This window comes from Polypterus senegalus, chromosome 13, assembly GCF_016835505.1.
Source record: "Polypterus senegalus isolate Bchr_013 chromosome 13, ASM1683550v1, whole genome shotgun sequence".
Lineage (NCBI taxonomy): Eukaryota > Metazoa > Chordata > Cladistia > Polypteriformes > Polypteridae > Polypterus > Polypterus senegalus.
Genome location: NC_053166.1, coordinates 89971225 through 89983356, shown reverse-complemented (window position 1 = coordinate 89983356; position 12132 = coordinate 89971225). Strand labels below are relative to the sequence as shown.

At 37.7% G+C, this 12132-nt stretch overlaps 1 protein-coding gene across 1 annotated transcript in view; it reads left to right on the top strand.

Moving 5' to 3' along the window:
- Window positions 1-3701: 3701 nt before the first annotated feature.
- LOC120542543 (NXPE family member 2-like) overlaps window positions 3702-12132 on the top strand; it is a 137815-nt gene continuing 129384 nt past the window's right edge. The window contains exon 1 of the mRNA XM_039775074.1: window positions 3702-3744. The gene's annotated coding sequence lies outside the window, so the exon portion shown is untranslated. The remainder of the gene's footprint in view (window positions 3745-12132) is intronic.

Below are 12132 nucleotides of genomic sequence, written 5' to 3'. Positions count from 1 at the left end.
GTATGACATTGGTCATCAGGTGCTTTTGATAAATACAGCTGCATGTCATCAGCATAGCTGTGGTAGCTCACGTTATGCCCCGAGATAATCTGACCTAATGGAAACATGTAAATCAAAAAGAGCCACAGACCCAGGATAGAGCCTTGTGGAACACCATATGGAATATCATGTGTCATTGAAGTATAATTACCACAACTAACAAAGAATTTTCTACCTGCCAGGTAGGATTGAAACCAATTTAAGACACTGCCAGAGAGACCCACCCACTGACTCAATTGTAATCAATGGCATCAAATGCGGCACTCAGATCTAAGAGGATGAGAACAAATAAACGGCCTCTGTCTGCATTTACCCTCAAGTCATTTACTACTTTAACTAGTGCAATTTCTGTACTGTGATTTGTTCTGAAATCCGATTGAAACTTATCAAGAATAGTAGGTTTATGTAGTCATTTAGCTGCATAGTGACTGCCTTCTCTAGAATTTTACTTAAGAAAGGCAAGTTAGAAATAGGTCTAAAATTTTCAAAAGCAGAGGAGTCAAGATTATTTTTCTTGTTTATGGGTTTAACTACAGCAGTCTTAAGACAGTCTGGTAAGACCCTGTATCTTATGACATGTTTACTATGTCAAGAATACTGTCAATTAGCACGCCGGATATTTCTTTGAAAAAACTTATTGGTATTAGGTCAAGGATGCAGGTGGAGGGTCTCATTTGAGAAATTCTTTTATATAAATCAGGTAAATCTATCCTAGTGAAAGAGTTTAATTTGTTTATAATGGAGTACTGGGGCTTAAGAGGATCAATGTTGGGGAGATGTACTATATTATTTCTAATATCATTAATTTTTTGATTGAAAAATACAGCAATAGCCTCACAAGTTTCACTGGAAGTATTTTGGAGGCATTCCATTGAGTGGCCTGGGTTTAGCAGATGATCAATCGTAGAGAATAAGACTCTGGGATTACTAGCATTGTTATTTATAATTCTAGAGAAATAGTAGTGCCTCTCAAGATGGACTGTGTTATTGTATTCTGTTATTTTAACCTTCAATATCTCATAGTGGACAGTTAGTTTAGTTTTTCTCTATTTACGCTCAGCTCTCCGGCATGTTCCCTTTAAATCACACTCTTTGGGTCTTCCATTGTATAACAATGCTAGAAGTTTTTCTAACTGTCTTTTCAGGTGTGACTATGTCAAGAGCAGCTTTCACCTTAGTATTAAAATTTTCCACCTTACTATTTACATTATCCTTGCTATTGTAGTTAGCACTATAAACGGAGTGGTTGCTTAAAATGTTTGTCAATTTTGAAGCTGCTGATGAATCAAAAAAGCTTTTTGAAACCATATGTTCTATGAAAAACAAGTGAAATAAAAAATGAAACAAAGTTACCCATGTGGAGCAGGAAAACAAAAAAATAAGAAGAAAGCAAAAAAAAAAAGCAAAGCTTCCAAAGGTAATTTCTTTCTTTTTTTTTTCTTGAAATAACCAGCAACTTGACACTAGATCTTTTTTAGAAGGCCTTTTTAAAATGTTGCAACAAATGCAACAGTAGTACTGAAAGATTCTTCCACCCAGTGATTTACCTTCTTTCTACAAATTTTGTATTCAGCAATTTAACATAATGTATATAATAAACATTAGGTATAAGTATAAATCTTAAGGTCTGCAAAAATTATTAATATTGTTTTAATCAAACTAAGTTTTCTGTGGTTATGACTTTGAATTTTTGGTCAATTGTTCAGTTTCAGATGGACTAGTGTCTCAGGCAGACGTTGTACTGTAAAAACTTCAGAAATGGCCAATGATGGTACGCAGTCAGTTGAAGACCCTTCATTTGCACAAGCTGTCAGTTTTTAAATTGAGTATTTAATGCAATAGTATGGAAGCAGCTCTGAACGCACAGTGAAAAAAATGATGGGATAACCCTTATCTCATATTTACATGAAAACATCTTGTACGTATGTGAAAGTATCCTGTAACAAGAATACATGTATTTTTAAAGTCATTTTTGAATCCAATGCACTTTGTTATTGACTCACCAAAGAAGATTACTTAGGTTTAATATTAACATTAACTAAGCTGAATGCAAATACAAACTCAATTTCTTTGCATTAATTGATGAAAACAGAATGCCATATAGAATTAGTAAATGGAATTGCCAACCTGGAACAGCCTAGGTATATGTTTGTAATTAAACTCGTGTTATGGTAGTGGATAAGGTTCTTTTTCTTTCAGCTGCTTCTGTTATTGGTCACCACAGTGGATCATCTATTTCCATATCTTCCTGTCCTCTGCATCTTGCTCTGTCACACCCAACACCTGCATGTCCTCTCTCACCACTTCCATAAACCTCCTCTTAGGCCTTACTTCTAAATTTAAAATCCAACATAGGGGTATTTGTGGCTGCTTCTAGGCTGTTTTTGGATTTTTATTGTTGTTGTTTCATTTGGTCTATTTTCATCATTTTGCTGTTTTGTTGGTTGTGGCAACATGAATTGATGGTGTCACGAGGTGCACCATGTTTGTTTATATATTCTGCAGATGACATAAAGCATGCATGAATGTTGTGAGTTTTTTGTTTGGTGCTGGAGGGAATTTAGCCAGTTTCTAGCAAGGTATTTTAAACAATTGAAACTAAATGATTTTTGGGAACCTAATAAAGAAAGAATCAATACCAGAAAACAAGCCATCAAAAAGATAAAAGCATAAAATAAAGAAACACTTTTGCTTTGTTTTGGCAAAGCCTTTTCTGTACGCACCTGTCACTTCGGACAGTAATCAGAAACTGGAAGCTCCAAAGTGAAAATTGAAAAAAATCTTTAGGAGTTTTTTATTTTTTGACTTTGACCTGAATGTGTATTTATCATCCCCTTGATTATGTATAAGTTATTTGGATTTTCCTCTGACCTTAATTGTCATTTTTGCTGAACACCCCATATACAATAATGCATATATTATGGGACTGCCTTTCTGGGTCTAGTTTTTCATCTGTGGTATCTGATTTTCTTATTTCTTCCATTCTTTCTATTAACATTCCCCATTCACATCATTTATCTCTTATCCAGGTAAGGGGTATTTCAGTTAGGGACAATTGCTGCTATGTTGTTGCCTTTTTCTTGCATTTCATGTCTGGATTAAACTAAGTACATACATATATTTTCATACCAGCTTCTTTCTTTGCTTAGTTATGGGGATGGGGGTGATGCCTTTGCTGACAGCCTTGGGTGCTGAGCTAGTCATACAGACCCGTACACCTAAACCAGTGTGTTCTCAGCCATTTTTGAGTCGTAGGTGGCAGTCGCAAGGTTGCAAGCACATAAGACTTGTTCACAATATAATCCACCCCACCACCACCACTGACACTGAACAGATGAACAGAACAGTGTGAGATTTCGTATCCCATTTCTAATAGCACTTGCTTCACCAAGCACTCAATTTATAAGCCCACCTATTCTTAATGGGTAACAGTTGAGGGGTGAGCATGATTAAAAATGGGATTAAAATATCACACACCACAATCTGTCCCATCAGTGGGGGCTTGAATGAGGGAGGAGGGATTATACTGTGAACAATCCACTTGTTGAAATGTCTTTTTTACTGTCATCTTCAATGAGAGAGATCATTTGATCTGTTCCTTTTGAGAGTTATGTTCCTTTTCTGGCTTTAATAAGAAACTTGAGCTTTAGGTTCATGTTTTACTTTCGATTGCTCACCCAGTGGATCAGGAGGAATCATCTTCAGGTAATGTTTCTTTTGAATTTTTACATTCTAAGCAACATTTAACTGGGTTAATAAGTAGCATTGTCATTTAAAATTCTTCTTAGTCTTTGTTTAAATCATCTTCAATCTACCACATAAAGTGAAGAAGGTTATAATTATTTGGGAGTTTTACCTGGTGGGGTGTGGATTTAATGTCTGTCATTAATACTACTTGCTCCTCCCTTAACCTTTAAAAGAATGTCAGTGAAAAGTAGTTGTGCAATCATAAATTAATCAAGTCATACTTTATTTTTGGATGGTACACACCTTGATTTGTAATGTACCACACCTTGTCATTGTTGTAATTCAAGTTTTCTTTGGGTATCTTTGCAGCATAACTCTTCCCTGTTTTGTCTCTCATGAAAACTTTGTGCTTCACTCAATCAGAATATGGAACCAATGTAAGAAATATTTTAAGATAGAGAAACTTTTATCTGTGGCACCTCCGCATGAAAACCACCTTTTCCCACCCTCTCAAATGTACACAGTTTTTAATGCCTGGAAAACATTCGGGATTAAATCACTTAGAGAGCAGTACATAGACAACATTTTTGCATCCTACAAACAATTATACTTTAAATTTAACTTTCCAGCAATACATTTCTTTCACTACCTTCAAATTCGAAATTTTGTTAAACAGAACCTGTCCAATTTTCCTCACCTCCCACCTACCTCTATACTGAAAAAAATATTGCTCAGATTCGAGGACTCAGACAGCATTTCTGCAATATATAAAACCTTTTTACAGTTCCTTCCTTTTCAAAGATCCAAGAGAACAGTGGGAAAAGGATCTCTCACTCAATATCTCAGAAAGGTAGTGGAAAGTAGCAATGCACAAAATTCACTTGCGTTCCATATGCACAAAGCATAGAATTATTCAACTTAAAATTATATATCGAGTGCATCTCTCTCGTTTAAAATTGGCCAAAATGTTTCCAGGGCAAGATCGAACCTGCGAACACTGCAATCAAGTTCCAGCCTCACTGGGTCACATGTTTTGGGCCTGCACCAAATTAACATTATTTTGGACCAAAATCTTAAAATGCCTTTCAGACAGCCTTAGTGTCACAATCTCTCCTAATCCACTAACCGCTGTGTTTGGTGTTCTTCCAGATGGGCTTAAAGTCGAGAAGGACAAACAAACTGTGATTGCCTTTACTACACCAATGGCACATAGACTTATGTTGCTCAACTGGAAGAATCCTAATTCTCCTCTTTTAAGTCAGTGGGAAATTGATGTTATATAATATTTGAAACTGGAAAAAGTCAAATTCGCACTTAGAGGATCTGTGCAGAGCTTTTTCAAAACATGTCAGGATCTAATTAATAACATTTTAGAATAAGCATTTAAATTGAGGAAGCAGGTTCTCTCCCCTCTTTAACTACATTTATCTTTATTCATTTATTATTTTATCTATTCATTTGTCTTTACTAACATAAAGTTTTTTTCTGCTGGCCTAGCTCTCTTTCTCAGGGGTGGGGGTTGATTTGTTTCGAGGTTTTGCTTTTTTTTTTTTTGTAAAAAAAAGAAAACTTTGTTGTCCATATGGAGACCTGAATTTCTATTCTGTTTCCTTTTTAGGCCAAAACAGCAATGGTATTGGTGTTTTAAATATCTTACCTTTTTATAGGTAAATGCATACAGTAGTGACCACATACCTGTCTTGCAGACTATGGGACTATGCGCATGAACTTGAAACCTTCCTTCTACATTTCTTCTTGGTGCTCTCTGGAAAATGTGTATTATATTACTGATACATCATATCTTCTGTTAATGTTATAGATACAGTATACAATTACACCTACTTAACAAATTATTTGGAACACTATACTAATGTTGGGTAGGGCCTCCTTTTGTTTTGCAATTATGCCTTCAATCATAAGGAAACTTGAAAATGACAGTGCACAGATTTACACAATGATTAAATTTTTTCTCGTACATCCCTGCAGTGGATATGACATTTATACACACACACACACTGCGGTCTGGGCAGCACGGTAGCGCAATGGCCGCGCTGCTGTCTTGCAGTTATGAGACCTGGGTTCATATCCTGGGACATCCCTTCATGGAGGCTGCATGTTCTCCCTGTGCCTGCATGGGTTTCCTCCCCCAGTCCAAAGACATGCAGGTTAGGTGGATTGGAAATACTGAATTGGTGTGTGTGTGTGTGCATTCATGTGCAGTTGCCCTGTGATACACTGGCACCCTGTCCAGTGTTTGTTCCTGCCTTATGCCTTATGCTGGCTGGAATAGGATCCAGCACCCCCATGACCTTTTTCAGGACTAAGCAGGTGTCTTACTGACACTATGGCCTGAAAACATGCCAGTACGACTGAAAAGAGAGAAACTTTAAAAAGAAAGAAAATGTCTGACTTGGCAGTCACAGTGGTAAATTAAATGGTATAATAGAGTCCCCATAGTGTTTCTAGACACACTTCTGGTAAATAATTTGTTGTTTGGCGGTTTTCAGTTTTAGTACGTCAGACAGAAGATGTGCAGCATTGTTTATAATGACACTCCATTTTGTTTTAATTCTCTCTTTTGCTACTACGTCCAGGGGGACAAGAGTGTGTCATATATCTGATGTTTCCCTCTTAATTAGTTTGTTGATTTGGTATGCCTCTCTTGAAGTAATGATGCCATCTCAGCACACTGCAGCATTGAAAATCGCACTGGTCATCATGGAATAGTAGATGTGAAGGATGTCACTACCCACATTAAAGCAATGCAGTCTCCAAAGATAAAATATATATCGTGTGTGGACAATGTTAAACTGTTTTCAAAAAGCCTCATAAGTCCTCATGCCCTATAGAGATAATAAAACTGACTAAAAAAAACAAAGCTAACCTTTACAAGTATCATAAATTACACCGGCTGTTACAGACTGTAATCAAATGTATGTTTTTATTCTAAAATAGTAAGACTAAGAGCAGTTTACTTCTCAAAACGGAGTGGTGCAGGATCAAACTCACGACCTTTTGATTCCCAGTCGGCAGCTGATTCTATTGCGCCACGGAGGAAATCATAATAAACAGGTGTCAATGTCGCATGTTAAGGCAGCTTTTTGTTTCTGCAGTTATATTTTTGAATAAAAGTGCAATTGTTGTGTTAGATTTGTACCTTTTGTGAAAGTATTTCTTTGATACTTCAGGCTTCATACATTATATAGTTTATGCCTACATTTTGTCATCTACTACTAGAATATAAAAAACGTTTCTGTTTTGACAATGTGTTTACACAGATTACTGTAGAAACGGAACAGACATGAAATGCGTGTGTTTCAAACAACAATCTATTATTTCTACTTTAAAACTCCACTTCACTCCCAGAAAATCAATCAAGGCATGAGCTGGGAGAAGTTTGTGCACATTCTAAGTCAGTGGGGGGATGGAATAGCCGGCATCTTGCAGCCTGATTTTATCAGCACATTTAGATTAACAAAAGACACTGGCGGAGAGGTGAGAACGGTTTTAAGAAGAGATTTAAGGTGGGACGGATTTATGAGTTTTTTCGTAGGCTCTGGTAATTCTAGTGTTAAGTAAGAATGACTTCATGTGTTGTTTCTGGACAATTTGCCATAACCCCAGTAAAGTCATTGGGATGCACAAAGTAGTGAATATGAAACGGTTGTGAAAAGTGAAATTAAACCTTTACACACTTAAATACATATTGTGAAATCAAAATTGAGAACCATATACTCTGTTTCAAGTGAGAATGGCATGTTGTGTTGTTTCTGGATGATCTCATTGCAACACAAAGTCTCAGCCCCTATACCCTCATTGTGATGCATGATGTAATATCTACTGAATGGTTATACTTAAAAGTCAAATCAAACATTCACAACTTAAAAACACATTGGTTAAGTCAAGATTAAAAACCACATGTTCTGTCTGAAGTGAGAATAGTATAACATTATGTTTCTAGGAGATTTCATTGTATCACAAACTCCCGGCCTCAATACCTTCATTGTGATGCATAGTGTAGGTATTATGGAATGGTTAAAAAATGAAATCAAACAATCACAACTTTAATGAACATTATGAAATCAACATTGACAACCATAGGTTCTGTTTCAAGTGAAGATGGCCTGATGGCTTGTATGATCGCCATGCAAATGCCCAACCTCAGTACCCCGTTAGGATGCATAGTTAATAGCTAAGAACATAGAACATAAGATCATAAGAGATCTGACAAATGAGAGGAGACCATTCAGTCCATCAAGCCTGTTTGTTAATCTCATCCACATTTTTCTTAAAGGTTGTCAAGGTTTCTGCTTCAACTACAAGTAGTTTGTTCCAGAGTCACATCACTCATTGGGTAAAGAAGTGTTTAATGGCTTCAGTTTTAAATGCACTTCCACTTAATTTCCATAGATGTCCTTGAATACGCGATTCACCCTTAAGCTGAAAGAATGTTGCTGGATCTTCTTTATCAATGCAATTGAAGATTTAAAATACCTGGATTACTTGCAGATGCCCATTCCATCTCCTCTGCTTGAGACTAAACAGGTTTAATTCTCTGAGTCTGTCAGAGTATTCATTGCATCCTGGGAGGCACTTGGTTGCTCTCTTCTGCAGAGTTTCAAGAGCTGCTAGATCCGTCATGTACCGTGGTGACCAGAACTGCATACACTACTCCAGATGTGATCTTATTAGTGCATAGTAATATGTTAGTAATAAATTTGGATTGGTTGTAAGAAAAAAAAAAACACATCCACAACTTAAGTGCAAACTGTGAACTCAAGATTAAGAAACACAAGTCATGTTTCAAGTGAGAATAGCATGATGTGTTGTTTCTGGACAATTTTATTGTATCACCATGCCCCAGCCATAATACTCTATTTGGGATGCATAGTTTATTTAATATGAAATGGATGATAAAAATGAAATAAAACATTCAAAATGAAAAATGGACATTATGAAATTAACATAAAGGGCAACAGGTTCTGCTTGAAGTAAGAATAGCATCATGTTTTGTTTCTAGACAATGTCATTGCATTGCAAAGCCCCATAAGCTATCCCTTCTTTGGCATGCTCAGTTTTGTTATTGTGACAGGTTGTTGAAAGTGAACCAAAGAATTTACAAATTAAATAAGAACTGTGAAATCAAGACCTGACTCCTAACCTAGTGTTAACATATAAATGTAAAATGTTCTCAGTTGCAAGATGAGTTCCCTTGTTTGGTGCTCACATGATTTTGGTGCACGGTGGTGTGCATATGCATGTAAAGAAAAATATAATAAAAAGAGACTGCAAGACCGGTGTTTTTCTTGGTCAAGATGTTTCAGAGAGCTTTGCTATTTTTCCTACGTCAGTATATTACCCAAGATAGATAGATACTTTATTAATCCCAAGGGGAAATTCACATACTCCAGCAGCAGCATACTGATACAAAAAACAGTATTAAATTAAAGAGTAATAAAAATGCAGGTAAAAACAGACAATAACTTTGAATAATGTTAGCATTTACTCCCCCGGGTGGAACTGAAGAGTCTCATAGTGTGGGGGAGGAACAATCTCCTCAGTCTGTCAGTGGAGCAGGAAAGTGACAGCAGTCTGTCGCTGAAGCTGCTTCTCTGCCTGGAGATGATACTGTTCAGTGGATGCAGTGGATTCTCCATGATTGACAGGAGCCTGCTCAGTGCCCGTCGCTCTGCCACGGATGTTAAACTGTCCAGCTTCATTCCTACAATAGAGCCTGCCTTCCTCACCAGTTTGTCCAGACGTGAGGCATCCCTCTTCTTTATGCTGCCTCCCCAGCACACCACTGCGTCGAAGAGGGCACTCACCACAACCGTCTGGTAAAACATCTGCAGCATCTTATTGCAGATGTTGAAGGACGCCAGCCTTCTAAGGAAGTATAGTCGGCTCTGACCTTTCTTACACAGAGCATCAGTATTGGCAGTCCAGTCTAATTTATCATCCAGCTACACTCCCAGGTAGGTCTGTACCCTCTGCACACAGTCACCTCTGATGATCACGGGGTCCATGAGGGCCCTGGGCCTCCTAAAATTCACCACCAGTTCCTTGGTCTTGCTGGTGTTCAGTTGTAGGTGGTTTGAGTTGCACCATTTAACAAAGTCCTTGATTAGGTTCCTATACTCCTCCTCCTACCCACTCTTGATGCAGCCCACAATAGTAGTGTCGTCAGCGAACCTTTCCATGTGGGAGGACTCCGAGTTGTATTGGAAGTCTGATGTATATAGACTGAATAGGACCGGAGAAAGTACAGTCCCCTGCGATGCTCCTGTGTTGCTGACCACAATGTCAGACCTGCAGTTCCCGAGACGCACATACTGAGGTCTCTCTGTAAGATAGTCCACGATCCATGCCACCAGGTGTGAATCTACTGACATCTCTGTCAGCTTGTCCCTAAGGAGCAGAGGTTGGATGGTGTTGAAGGCACTAGAGAAGTCCAGAAACATAATTCTTACAGCACCACTGCCTCTGTCCAAGTGGGAGAGGGATCGGTGTAGCATATAGATGATGGCATCCTCCGCTCCCACCTTCTCCTGGTATGCGAACTGTAGAAGGTCGAGGGCGCGGCGGACCTTTGGCCTCAGGTGGTGAAGCACTTATACTATTAAAGGTTTTCTTGTTGTTTCATGGACATTTAGTCTACGTGTCAACACCTAGACAGAAGGAATTAGACATCTTCATCCTACAGATTGTTACTTCTTCTCTTCCTCATTGTCCATTGCATCTCTCCATGTCATACTGCATTGTTGTCATTGGAGAGCTTTTATTTTTTTTTTTCTCCAGCCTTTGGAGTTTTTTTTTTGTTTTTTCTGTCCACCCTGGCCATTGGACCTTACTTATTTTATGTTAATTAATGTTGACTTATGTTTATTTTTTATTGTGTCTTCTATTTTTCTATTCATTTTGTAAAGCACTTTGAGCTACATTTTTTTGTATGAATATGTGCTATATAAATAAATGTTGATTGATTGATTGATTGATCCAGGGTTGGCAGACGTCCCTTATATATGGGACATGTCCCATATTTGATAATTTTGCCACCTGTCCCGTACTGACCTTTCAGGGACTCCCAAATGTCCCGTATTTAGTTCATTTTCAAATTTCATAATAAAAAAATATTTTTTTACTGCCTTTTTACGGTACTTAGTTGTAACTTTATAAGTAATTATACTTTCTTTTCTCAGATTATAGTGTTTGCTGCCTGTTTGCAGCTTGTTCAGTTGCTATGGTTGGCTGAGGACAGCGACACTGTTACCGTTTTGCTCTCCAGCCAAGCTGCTGTCCAGTTCTGTACAGCATTGTAACATACAGTGTCAACAAAGTGTGTTGTTACTACTAACCACTTTTTTCTAACTGCCTGTACTAAATAATAATAATATTTCTCTGTTGTCTATATGAAATAAATATTTTCAAATGATTTCACTTTTGCATAATTTTTTTTAGCTTGTACTAAATAATTTTTAAAATGCTTTTACTTTTGTTTTCCTCATTACACATTCAAATCCTTTCTTTATGTTTTTAACTTATGTCTCTACTTTTATTTAATACATTGGTATGGGTGTATGTAGGGGGCATGTGTAAATTTATATATATATAGTAATATAGAGTGAGATTTTAAGAGTGTCCTGTTGTAGCACTGCCACATAAAGATAATGTTTTCTGCTGTCGATCGGTTGTTGGGGGGAATAGTCTTCTGACAGAGATTGACAGCGATACCCCAGAGGTGGAACTTCCGGTTGGTTCGGGGATTCATTTGCATAAAGTGCGCCGTCTTAGAAGGAAAAGGGGAGGGAGGAGAAGAAAAAAAAAGAAAGAAGAACATCAGATAACAGAGAAAGGCAGATCAGCTTCTGCTCTGGCCATAGGAAAAGCCTAGGAGCTCCTATCAGTCCTGTATGAAGGTGGATGGTCTTCTCTTTAGTTCCTGGGAATCGATCGTTCCGCTATTACCTACAGACTCGGGTGAGCTATCAAAATGGACGTACTATACGTTAATCATGGCGCAAGTCTGACTGTATGTCTTTATTGACGAAGAGGAGATAGGTTGTGTAGTCCGCTATTTTCAGGACTCCTCATCAGCTCGCCGGTCGTTGCGGGAGTATTACAGTGGACTATCTACGGATCTATTTATTATCTCTGGAACGGGAATTGGGGGAATGAAAAATGTTCATGTGTAAATACATGTATATGTGTAAGGCGCTGCAAATTAAGGGTTACTTAGGTTCGGGCGGTAAGGTGTAACAATTCGTCTCGAGCACTAGCCTGAGCTAAATGCTACCACTATTCTGACCTAGCTAAAGGCAGATGATAAAAGGATAGGCCAATATCACACCTTAATAAAGTTCCCGCATCGCCTTTATTCTAATAATACAATCCCTTAATATCAATGCA